Consider the following 12,830-nt stretch of genomic DNA (forward strand, 5'->3'; position numbering starts at 1 on the left):
GTGATGATGAGCCTAGAGTACCGGTACTAGTATGGGGATCCATGATTAGGATCTGTTGGCCTTAGTAGCTCACCTGTTAGCATAGTGGGAGGAGCCCTACTGCTCTTCTTCCTGCAGCACCTGCTTTCATCCTTCCTGCCATCTTCAGTCCCATCTACTTTTTCAAATCTTTTACTCTTTTAAGACATCTCACCTTTTTCTTGGTCACCATGCAGAGTCAGGAAGCCAGTAGCATCCAGGCAAGGAAACACTCGGCCTCAATCATTTTGCAGAGGGCAGATCAGATAAGAAATAGTAGGCGTATTTGTTTTTTTACCTAACTGGTTACTGACTATCAAATTGACACAGCCTGCCTTTCTCCTTTGCTGCATTTCTCAGAGGAATTCAGTGCAGCAGCATCTGCCAACTTTAAGCAAGGACCACCCAGGAAATGCTCAACTGTCTTCCTGCTGAGAGGAAAGAAAACAGAAGTCTTATTTTCTGCCCATAATGTAAGGATCTCACTTCCAAGCTATGCCTTGGGGCAAATAATTGGGTAGAAGAGACTGTCAGCTTTACTTCTGTTAAACCTTTTCCTGTTGCTTCATTAAAAGCTGGTTCACCTCTGAAAGGCAACTCTAATGGCACAATCTTACTCTGCAGCTCTGTTCCCTGTAGTGTGTTGAGTCAGATCTGTGCAGGTTTTTTACTGCTTTGATTTGTTTGTGTTACTTTTGTCAGGCCTGTAAAGCCAATGCAGCTATGGGTCAGAGAGTTCCATTTTTACTTACCTATCAGCAGATTTAACCAAGTTCTGATTTATTCTTATACAGCTCTGTTGAGACAGTTGAGTCACATGGGTGCTGCTAAGGACAGTATCTGGCCTACATACGCTTTATCTGTGGTGATGATGCACAACCCAGAAAGAGCCGAACTTGACTGTCACATCCCATAGTCATACACCCTAGTGGTGACTACCTGCCCAGTTTTCTCCTTTTCTTGTCTCTTCTGCTATCCAGTTTTCATACCATGTCTTTGGTACTGATCAAAAGTGCCAGTGTAACATCCCTTCTGTTTAACCACAGAATCAACTTCCTCTGCACACCACCTCCTCCAGTGTGCCACAATCCTGACTTGGAGACATCCACTTCTCAGGACAAAAGGGTAATTCAGACTCCGTGATCCGCATAATCCTTGGCCTCTCTGCTAGGGCTGCCAGAAAGGTGCCAGTTATGACCGTGTGTTTCACGGCGATATCTTTCCACCAAACTTTTCTATGTAGGTGACCAAACAGCTGCCCTGGGGTAATAGCTGGTCTGGATTCTAACCAACAAGCTCAAGTTAATAACTTCTGTACCTCATTACAGATCCCTGGAGCCATCCACTGCCCTACTGAATTTCAAGAGAGGAATGATCAAAATCTAACAGGAGCAATGTTGCCAAGTCTCAAAATGTTGGGTAATTTTTTTTTCTTAAAGCCCCAGCTCTGGAAGGCAAACAAGAGTCCCAGTTTTCATTAAAAAACAAAAAGCAGTTTTCTAGCTCTCATGGTTGCAGAGAAAAGCTGGAAAATGAGACCCAAGTGCATTGTAAAGGAACAGAAATCAGAAGGCAAATGAAAAGAACCCAAATGTATTATTTTTTTAAGCTAAACTCATGACTTTCTGGGAGCCTGACTCACAATTTTTGAACACTTGGGGTTGGCAATACTGGAGGAGATGCCCACGTGCTCTTGGTTACACTAGCATTCTGTACTTGTAAAACTTGGGGGTATGCTCTGTCTCGTATTGCTCATTAATAGCATGGGGCTGCATAGGTAGCCTGCCCCTCCCCTGGCCTGCAATCTGTCTGAGGCTAATGAATGAGCACTGTACTAATCTGCCATGAGTTACTTGTTTTCTTGTCACAGAGACTGCATATAGGTTTCAGGTAGTAGACTCCTCATGGGGATTGCTGTTGGGACGATTTTAATTGGCCCAATATTAATTTAATGTTCTGGTCTCTTAAAGAGTTGAGTGCTTTGTATTTAATAAGTTGCTTTGTCTTTTGGTTTTGTAATTTATCTAGTTCCTTTCTATTGTCAGCAGAATTGTGTATTAGCAGGAAGATGATTATGCTGATTTTTATACTGTGGATTGGAATAAAACTGCTGGCGCGCGCTCTCACACACACACACACACTCTCTCTCTCTCTCTCTCTCTCTCTCTCCAGTTAGTGCTGGACTAGACTAGGATCCGCTGTCTTGATTTAATAGCCAAAGTGGGGGAAAACCGATGCCTTTGCATTTTTTTTCTTCAGTGAACTTTAGCTCCGAGGGGCATGTCTCTGCTAATTGACTATTAAATGAGATTGCTTGCTCCCGCACTCCCAGCCAAAGCCTGCACCCCTTCCTGCCCCAGCCCTCATCTCCTCTCCCGCCCTCCAAACCCCTCCCTCCCAGCCCAGAGCACCCTCCTACACCTCAAACTCCTCATCCCCAGTCCCCCCCCAGAGCCCGCACCCCCTCCCGCACCCTCACCCCAATTTTGTAAGCATTCATGGCCCTCCATACAATTTCTGTTCCCCGATGTGGCCCTCGGGCCAAAAAGTTTGCTCACCCCTGGATTACACAGTTCTGAAATCTGAGCCCTAAAACACCCTAGTTTCATTTGTGTTATAAAAACAGACTGTGTACCAAGCTAGCCCAGTGCGTACTCTGCAGAAGCAGCTTCCAGTCTCCTGCTCCTGCACTTGGCAGGGCTTTGGAGGTGGCATGTTCAGCTCTTGAGAGAATTCCAGTTACTGAACAAGGACCCCTTCTGCCCATTTCAAGGACAAGCACTGACTGACTCCAAAGGGAATGCTGTCCACACCTACTCGGGCAGCAGCATGGTAACTGCAGTGCCCACCCACGGGTTACTGGACAAAATTTAGGATTGACTGAGAAAACGAGGCATATTTAATCCTTCCCCACCTGGATCCCAGGGTAAGAAATAACTGGATCTGTTCCCTTCAGTCCGGCTGTCATCTGCGCAGCACTGTCAGCTGGGAGTGCCCATGTGAGGAATGCCTTGTGAGCCTATGCCCCTTGTCATGGGAGGCTGGGTGAATCCTCGGCAGGGTGTATGGGGAAGGGACAGATTGGTCAGATTCCTTCCAGCTTTCTACAGTTGTCTGATACGCATCGTGGTAGAAACCAGTGTCATAATGATTGAAGCAGCAGGGTGGAAGTGGTCGAAGAGGCAAACACCATGATTGTTTCGTTACTCTAGGTTAGATACTGCAGGAGCAGATGGCTTTTTATCCATAATATTACTGCTGGACAAGGGAGGAGAGAATCTGTGGCTAACACAGAGCGCCTGGCTTTAACAAATGCCCAATCCAATAATAATTTTGTAAATCACAAACAGGGTTCCCATCCCCCCATGATCTCTGTTCCTTTCAAATATTAGTAATTGATTTACAGCAGTGGTCCCCAAACATTTTTGTTCTCCCTGGTCCCCTGGGAGCCATGGTCAGGAGCCGGGGCCAGGGGTCACGGCCAGGAGCAGAGTGGAGCTGGTGGCTGGGATCGGACCTGCGGCTGGGACTAGAGACGGAGCTGGAGTGGAGCTGGGGGCAGAGTGGGGCTGGATGGTGTTCCCTTCCTGCCCTCTGTGGGGGCTGGACACGGCCCTGCTGCGCACGCTTCTCCCCCATCCCGAACATTTCTCTGCGCCGCCCTAGAGGTGCGTGCCCCACAGTTTGGGGACCACTGATTTGCAATGAATTGTGTCAAGTGGCTTAAATTCTGGCTACAGTAGTTTTAATAAATAAATTAAAAATGGTAGCAGCTTTAGAATAGTGTTGGAGGAGAAATATATAGCTCATAAAATATCTAGTTCAATGCTAATTGCGCAAGCTTGTCAGGTTATTCTGCCTTGAAGAATAGCACAGCCTGTTGTATTGTACCTAAATGTGTTGGAGTCCAACTGTTTAACTGAGGCTTCGTGAAATGAGATCTGTATTTCCACAGAGCTTTCTGAAGCAACACAATTTTAAATAAAAATAAACAGCAGGGTAAGGATGTGAGTAATGAATGATCTCCAGCTTGTGCTTGGTTTCTGTCCCAAACCTCAAAATCCAACCCACAGCTTCTCTTCTTCCTGTTAGATTCCTCCTTCCTGCTCCAGCTTATTTGATACCTTTGTTCTAGGTAGCCTAAAGGCCCCCTTCCTCTTCAGAGGTGAAAGGCCAAAAAAAGAACATAGGGATCAACTGAGTTCGGGGGACAACAAATGAGAAAAATGGAAGGGAGTGCAGGTCAAAGATTCACAATCCAGGTTCTGGAAGGAGACACCAAGCAGGTGTACGCCACACAGAGAAACTGTCCCTGGGCGCCTTTCTGCTCCAGACAATTATCACCAGGGGCATAGGAAGTACGTATCTACTTACACTCCACCTATAAACCCAAGATCTAACCACGAGGCCACAGTAGCTGCTGTGGTAAAAGGAAGCGGTTAACACTGAAACCCAATGACAATATAAATATCAACATACTGAGACGAATAAAGTGAGTTCCACCCGTGGCAGTGCTGCAGTAGGGCCACATTTGGAAGGCTCTTTGCACCAGCAAAGATTAGAAGAACAATTTTAAAAAGCTTAGATTCTGTAGAAACTACCTCAACTGGGAGGTAGCAGAATAGCATCCTACCAAATACTGACTCAACCCAACTCTTGTTTTGGACCGTGGCGGTGTCTGCCATCCATCATCATGAGTTTGGGCCTTCTACCGTTGTGCCAGTTCCTCATCTGCTGACATTGATACGTGTCTTCGCTTTGCAAGGCCCTACAGCTGTTGTGAGTAGGGCTTTTTCCCATGTGAGGTTTGGGTTGAGAGTGGAAGGAAAACTATAGTAGAGTCTCCTGTAGAAGTAGGAGTTTTACACCAAGCACAAAATGGTGGGTGGCTGGTTCTCTGCCCACTAACCAAGCACGTATTACCATAGCCCTGAGTTTAGCTCCTGAAGGGAATTAGAGGAGACTGATGGAATTAGAAGGCCAGCAGCAGTTCAGGCAAGGAAGAGATGGATGCAGTCTAACATCTAATATGATATTGACTGCATCCATCAAGGTGTAGGTGAGATCCAGATGCAGTCAGCTGGAGACTCTAGGAGCAGAGCATCTCCAGGCTAAGACTGGTGAAATGAAGCCATATTCCCCTATTTATGTAACAACAGCAGAGTTCATTCCATCCAACGGCAGAGCCTGGCTCCCAACTGTCTCCTGTGGGAACTGTTCACTGCTTTGTTGGGAGGAAGAGGAGCTGCAAGCCACACACGCTGCTTTGCTATCATCCATTCCCAGCTCCCTTTCTGCATAGTCAGGCTCTGACCCAGGGAGGACAAAATGGCCCACTGAAAAGTCAAGCTCCTGGGGAGTTTTAAACCCATGCCCGATCCCTCTGCCTGTCGAATCCCAGGTGCTGTCCCGTTGCTGTTTCTTTCCCCTTTCCATTTGAAGGGATCCTCTATTTTTAAGTGATCCTTCAGGAATGACAGGTTTCAGAGTAGCAGCCGTGTTAGTCTGTATTTGCAAAAAGAAAAGGAGTACTTGTGGCACCTTAGAGACTAACAAATTTATTTGAGCATAAGCTTTCGTGAGCTACAGCTCACTTCATCGGATGCATTTCCAACAAAGTGAGCTGTAGCTCATGAAAGCTTATGCTCAAATAAATTTGTTAGTCTCTAAGGTGCCACAAGTCCTCCTTTCCTTCAGGAATGGAGCAGGATTGACAGCTCTGGACTCTAAACTTTTCTATCTCTTGACAGAGCATGCACAGTGCAAGCAGGAATAGTTTGTCTCAATCTCAGAAGTCACCGCCAGAGGCTAAGAGGAGTTCAGTCTCTAGTGCCCACTTCATCATGACGTACACCCTGCTGAGCCTACCACTAGGGGGGTGGGTCAGGGATGTGAAGGCCATAAGGGGTTGTTAGGGCCATATGGTCTGGGCTACTGCATAGCACAGGCTGTAGAATTTCACCCAAGGTTTCCTGGAGTGAGTGCGATATATTATGTTTAACTTAAGTGTGTGTTTTCAAAAGACATCCGAATTCCACTGAAGGACTTGAGGGGGCTCCTTCCCATTCCTTGGGAAGCTGTTCCTCTGGTCAATTACGTTCACCATTGAAAATGTGCACTTCTGATACAAGTTTTGTTGTGTGACTGTGACAATCCCACGTGAAAACCCTCAGCAGGGTGTCTGCCCATTCAGCCCTGCCTCACTGATTTCTGCCACAGGAGCTAAAAGATTCGCTGCAGTGAGACTGAACTCAGAACTTCCAAGCAATTTAGGTACCTAACTCCCATTGATTCCAATGGGACCTTGCCCACCCTCTCACAGGCTGTTTGTGGGAGAGCTGGGAGTTGACCCTAGGTCTCCTAAGTGCCCAAGCATGGTGGAGGGTTTTGTGACGGGGGCTCCAGTTCAAGAGCAGCGCTATCTCCATCTCCCTGTCAGATGGTGGCCGTTTTCTATCCGCTCTAGCTGGTAGGTCGCTTAGATGTGAAGCCTGGCATCCCACTCACTAGAGACCTGTACAAAAGGCTGTGAGACACTTGCCAATAGTTCCAGGGCACCACTCTCGCGAGAGGCTCCACTTCTTGCCGTCCCTGGCTTAGTGGCAATTGGACAGTGCTGGGAGCCTTACCAGGTTGCTCTCCCTACACCATGTTTGTGGCTCCGTCTTCCACATCAGCCTCTGGGAACTGGGAAGCTGCCTCTGGTTGCTGGAAGGGAGAAGAAAAAGCCAGTTCCTGGTGCCTTTTCTGCCTGCCATTTCCTGGCTGTTGGGGAGTGAGGGAAGGGAAGCTCTGCACTTCTATCCCTCCAGATGGCAAAGGAAAACTCAGTTCTTTCCATCTTCTTCCTCTGAGGAATTACGATAAATACATTCCCAATGCAGTTGGTCTCTGCAGGGACACACCCTTCTGAACAGCTGCTGTCAAGCCAGGGAGGAGAACAGACCCACTTCCAGGACTGCACACCCCGAGCATTCAGAAACCATGAGTCAAGCCCTGAAAAATTCATGAGATTTGGCTTAAAATTACTACTAGCAAGAGATGTTAAGAGTAACAAGAAGGGTTTCTTCAGGTATGTTAGCAACAAGAAGAAAGTCAAGGAAAGTGTGGGCCCATACTGAATGAGGGATGCAACTTCGTGACAGAGGATGTGGAAAAAGCTAATGTACTCGATGCTTTTTTTGCCTCTGTCTTCATGAACAAGGTCAGCTCCCAAACTACTGCACTGGACAGTACAGCATGGGGAGGAGGTGACCAGCCCTCTGTGGAGAAAGAAGTGGTTCGGGCGAGCCAAGTCCATGGGGCCGGATGCGCTGCATCCGAGGGTGCTAAAGGAGTTGGTGGATTTGATTGCAGAGCCATTGGCCATTATCTTTGAAAACTCACGGCGATTGGGGGAGGTCCCAGATGACTGGAAAAAAGCTAATGTAGTGCCAATCCTTAAAAAAGGGAAGAAGGAGAACCCGGGGAACTACAGGCCAGTCAGCCTCACCTCAGTCCCTGGAGAAATCATGGAGCAGGTCCTCAAGGAATCAATTCTGAAGCACTTGGAGGAGAAGAAAGTGATCAGGAACAGTCAGCATGGATTCACCAAGGGCAAGTCATGCCTGACTAATCTAATTGCCTTCTATGACGAGATAACTGGCTCTGTGGATGAGGGGAAAGCAGTGGACGTGTTATTCCTTGACTTTAGCAAAGATTTTGACATGGTCTTCCACAGTATTCTTGCCAGCAAGTTAAAGAAGTATGGGCTGGATGAATGGACTATAAGGTGGTGTGACAGGTTCGGGCCAGATGGCTATAGGAGAGTAATAGAAGGCAGATATATTAGCCCCAGGCTAAGTAGGTCCCTTTTCCCTGGGTAAGGTAACAGGGAAGGTTCCAGAACAATCAGGAACCTTCTGGAGAAAATTAAGACAGACTGATTAGAACGCCTGCAGCCAATCAAGAAGCTGGTAGAATCAATTAAGGTAGACTAATCAGGGCTCCTGGGTTTTAAAAAGAAGCTCACGTCAGTTTGTGGTGTGCGTGTGAGGAGCTGGGAGCAAGAGGCACTAGGAGCTGAGAGTGAGAACGCCGATTGTTGGAGGACTGAGGTGTACAAGTATTATCAGACACCAGGAGGAAGGTCCTATGGTGAGGGTAAAGAAGGTGTTGGGAGGAGGCCATGGGGAAGTAGCCCAGGGAGTTGTAGCTGTCGCAGAGCTGTTCCAGGAGGCTCTCTAGACAGCTGCATTCCACAGGGCCCTGGGCTGGAACCCAGAGTAGAGGGCGGGCCCGGGTTCCCCCCAAATCCTCCCAACTCCTGGTCAGACACAGGAGTCGTCGACTTGGACTGTGGGTTCAGAAAAAAGGCCAAGCTGAGGGCTGCCGTGAAGCTGTAAGGTGAGCAAATCCTCCAATAAGCGCAAGACCCACCAAGGTAGAGCAGGAACTTTGTCACAGTGGATAGAAAGCTGGCTAGATTGTCGGGCTCAACAGGTAATGATCAATGGCTCCATGTCTAGTTGGCAGCTGGTATCAAGCGGAGTGCCCCAAGGGTTGGTCCTGGGGCTGGTCTTGTTCAATATCTTCATTAATGATCTGGAGAATGGCGTGGACTGCACCCTCAACAAGTTTGCAGATGACACTAAACTGGGAGGAGTGGTGATATGCTGGAGGGTAGGGATAGAATAAGAGGGACCTAGACAAATTAGAGGACTGGATCAAAAGAAATCTGATATGGTTCAACAAGGACAAGCTGAGAGTCCTGCACTTAGGACGGAAGAATCCCATGCACTGCTACAGACTAGGGACCGAATGGCTAGGCAGCAGTTCTGCAGAAAAGGACCTAGGGATTACAGTGTACGAGAAGCTGGATATGAGTCAACAGTGTACCCTTGTTACCAAGAAGGCCAATGGCATTTTGGGCTGTATAAGTAAGGGGCATTGCCGGCAGATTGAGGGACGTGATCGTTCCCCTCTATTCGACATTGGTGAGGCCTCATCCGGAGTACTGTGTCCAGTTTTGGGCCCCACACTACAAGAAGGATGTGGAAAAATTGGAAAGCGTCCAGCGGAGAACAACAAAAATGATTAGGGGGCTGGAACACATGACTTATGAGGAGAGGCTGAGGGAACTGGGATTGTTTAGTCTGTGGAAGAGAAGAATGAGGGGGGATTTGATAGCTGCTTTCAACTACCTGAAGGGGGGTTCCAAAGAGGATGGATCTAGAGTGTTCTCAGTGGTAGCACATGACAGAATGAGGAGTAATGGTCTGAAGTTGCCGTGTGAGAGGTTTAAGTTGGATATTGGGAAAAACTTTTTCATAGGAGGGTGGTGAAGCACTGGGAATGCGTTACCTAGGGAGGTGGTGGAATCTTCTTCCTTTGAAGTTTTTAAGATCAGGCTTGACAAAGTCTTGGCTGGGATGATTTAGTTTGGGATTGGTCCTGCTTTGAGCAGGGGGTTAGACTAGATGACCTCCTGAGGTCCCTTCCAACCCTGATATTCTATGTTTCTATACTTTTTAAAAAAAATTGGTTTAAATTTAAAAATTTTTAAAAAAGCTTTTTTCTCTGCTTTCTGATTTGGGAGCCTTTGGGGAGCACTCAGGCTTGAGAACAGGACCTTTCTCCCCAACCATGAGGCTTAGAAATTCACTTTCAAAAACAAATGCAAGCCAAGAGTTTCTCCTAATCGCATGACTCCAGAAGCTGGGGCTTCCAGAAGAATACCAGGTATCATGAGGCTCGTGATAAAATAAGAAAGTTGATAGCACTGCAGCTAGCAAGGAGCTGGAAGTTTGGCCCCACTATACACTTTCTCCTATAAGACGCTTTCAGTAGCTAGCCCTGACTTCTTTCTTTCTTTCGAGTTGGACTGTGTTGTTTTATACCTTTTTGGAGCTTTAGGGCTTTTCCTGCTTACATCCACCCCTCAAATATTAGGGTGTATCCCATTTGGCAATTTCTTAATCTTTGAATGGAACCGTCTTGTAAAAGAAAATTAAATTCTCATGTCCGCAGTGGTGATGTACTCCCCGCCCCCAAAGCAGTTAAGCATTTTTGACTCCCAATTCAGGTTTTATGTCTGCATGTAGCAATGTACAAAAGTTTATCAGCCCCCAAAGTCCCACATGCTGCCAGCGCAAGCTCACCACTAGCTGACACTAGATTGTGTGCAGTCTGCACGATTTGTCTTTCCATGGAATGGCAAAGCAATTGGTCCATTGGGTTTCAAGAAACCCTCACTTATTTCTTGTTGTAGAGATACAGTTGTGCTAGGCTGGAGAGTCCTGCTTTAATTCTGGGCGGTCTTTCTCTTCTAGTTCTCCTTTTTTTGCTGGACTTTGCAAACATCTGCTGATGGGAAGCAGCATGTTTTGTTTTGAATCTGAACATTTACAAGCCTATCAGCACTGCATTGTTCTTTCCGTCCCTTTCTGCCCTGCCCCCATCTTGGCTCTCTTGTCTCATTTTGATCAGAGTACGGCATTAAACTGACACAGTGGGAAGCTGATCAAAATTGAAGCTCAGGCATCTATCAGACCACTTGCATCCGATGAAGTGAGCTGTAGCTCACGAAAACTTATGCTCAAATAAATTTGTTAGTCTCTAAGGTGCCACAAGTACTCCTTTTCTTTTTGCAGACCACCTCTGTCATTTTACGTGGGCACACTGATGAAGCCTGGCACGCGTTTGCTGGAAGATGAGCGTAGGGCGTGTTCTCAGGATCGGCTGAGTAGGATGTTACAACCTCCATGCAGTTATACTACCGCAAGGCACACAGGACTAAAAAAAAAACAGTGTGGGAATTGCACCAGTTGCTTTATCATCCAAAGTCACTCACTTTGAAATCCCTTTAGTCTTGGAACAATTCCATTACCGTTACTTTTTATACGCAATTTGAAGCAGCTTCTCGGCTGGCTAGAAATGAGTCAAGGCATCAGTCTGGAGGGGATATCGTAACCGAGCCATTCCTGGAATACTTCAAGGCTGCTTAGAACTGGAATTCTAAACAAAGGAGCTGCTATTAAACAAAAGGGGATGAAGTTTGCCTCCATGAAAAGAGAGGAAGAATTTCTGTTCTGTGTGCCAGCAATTTTTTTTTTAATAAACTCAATTAGCAATTAAAATCTGAATAGTTTGGCAGGAAGGAATGTAGATGTTTTTAAGGTAGCATAGTGGAGTAATTTTGTGCAGATGATTACAGCTACTCCTACCTTTCTCAGGCAAATTCCTTTTAAGTAAATCCTGTTCCAGGCTTAATCTCAGCCTAGAGCTGTGGTGGCTGGTGATTTGATTTTAAACATTTGACCAAACTCCACTGGTCAGCAGGAGCTGAGTGCTTAGTAGCTTTGAAAGTCGAGTCTCGTTTATTTCCATGCCTAGTTATAGACGTCACTGAAGGATGTTACTCAAAATTGTTACCAATGTTACTGAGCTGAATTTAGCTGAGACACTAACAGAGTCCACTGCTACCTTGTGGTATATATACCAGATTGGACCATATAATTAGAGCCAGAGGAAGTTTTTTCAGCAAATAATAAAATTTCCAAAAATGCATTTTGTGGGGCACAGAAACTCTTTGGGAATTTGGCAAATGGTTTCAGCCCAAAAAATGATTTGTTTTTAAAGTTGAGGAGGTGCGTTTTGACCATTTCAAAATAAAACATGTTGACTTTTCATTTCAAAATGTGTTCTCTTAAACTTTAGCTAGATTTATATTAAAAACCCAAACAAAGGGAAACAAACACCTGGAAATGAAACACAATGATTGATTGATTGGTTTTCGGGTCAAATAAAACATTTGTTCAACCTACAGTGAAATTTTGGGTGTGCGAGAATTACATTACAGTGAGAAAAAAAACCCAAACAATGCAATTACAGCTCAAACTGAACAAAAAAAAATTTTTTTTTAATATTTCGGTTCCCCTTCCCCCTTGCCAAAAAATTGATAATTCACTCAGCTTTACAGGCAACAAAATACCACTGAATCTGTCCTTTTTTTCTATCTGCCATTGGTATGCCAGTCTTACATGGACAGCCATGTAAGAATACCAGTTGTCTGACCCATTGTGTAAACACAAGTTTTTGTACTGATTTAACTATGTTAGTTTAGAAACGGATCTAGTTAATTCAGAACACCCACTAGCATGAACAAAGTTATAGCCATATGAAGGTGCTTACACAGATAGCTTAGGTTTCAGAGCAGCAGCCGTGTTAGTCTGTATTCGCAAAAAGAAAAGGAGTACTTGTGGCACCTTAGAGACTAACAAATTTATTAGAGCATAAGCTTTCGTGAGCTACAGCTCACTTCATCGGATGCATTTCCGATGAAGTGAGCTGTAGCTCACGAAAGCTTATGCTCTAATAAATTTGTTAGTCTCTAAGGTGCCACAAGTACTCCTTTTCTTTTTACAGATAGCTTAGTGTCTTAATATGTCAATGCAAGCACCTTTATACATCCATACTGGGGGTCTGATCTAACTGTATCCGTTTTCTAAACTGGTATAGTTAAATCAGTACAAAACTGATGGGTTGACCAACCCACAGAGTTTACAGACTAAAAGGAAGAAAAACACCTTGATGGTGAAATTATCCCACGAATGGTGAAAGCAATGAAATTCAGCACTTCTATTTGACATGTGCCATTAATTTAGAGGGTTGTTTTTTTCACAGTTTATTTTTATAAATGTTTTAAATACATCACAAAAATATAAAGGTTGTGGGTACACCAATGTTCAACCTCACCCCATCTTTGCATATAACATAATAAATCAGAGGATTATTTATTTCCCTTTTATTTATTTATTTTCTGTCCACCCAGA

The 12,830-nt window shown here is 45.5% G+C and overlaps 1 protein-coding gene across 6 annotated transcripts in view; it reads left to right on the plus strand.

Moving 5' to 3' along the window:
• CFDP1 (craniofacial development protein 1) overlaps nucleotides 1-12,830 on the plus strand; it is a 121,195-nt gene that overhangs the window by 78,167 nt on the left and 30,198 nt on the right. The window lies entirely within an intron of this gene.

Source organism: Dermochelys coriacea, chromosome 12 (assembly GCF_009764565.3).
Source record: "Dermochelys coriacea isolate rDerCor1 chromosome 12, rDerCor1.pri.v4, whole genome shotgun sequence".
NCBI lineage: Eukaryota > Metazoa > Chordata > Testudines > Dermochelyidae > Dermochelys > Dermochelys coriacea.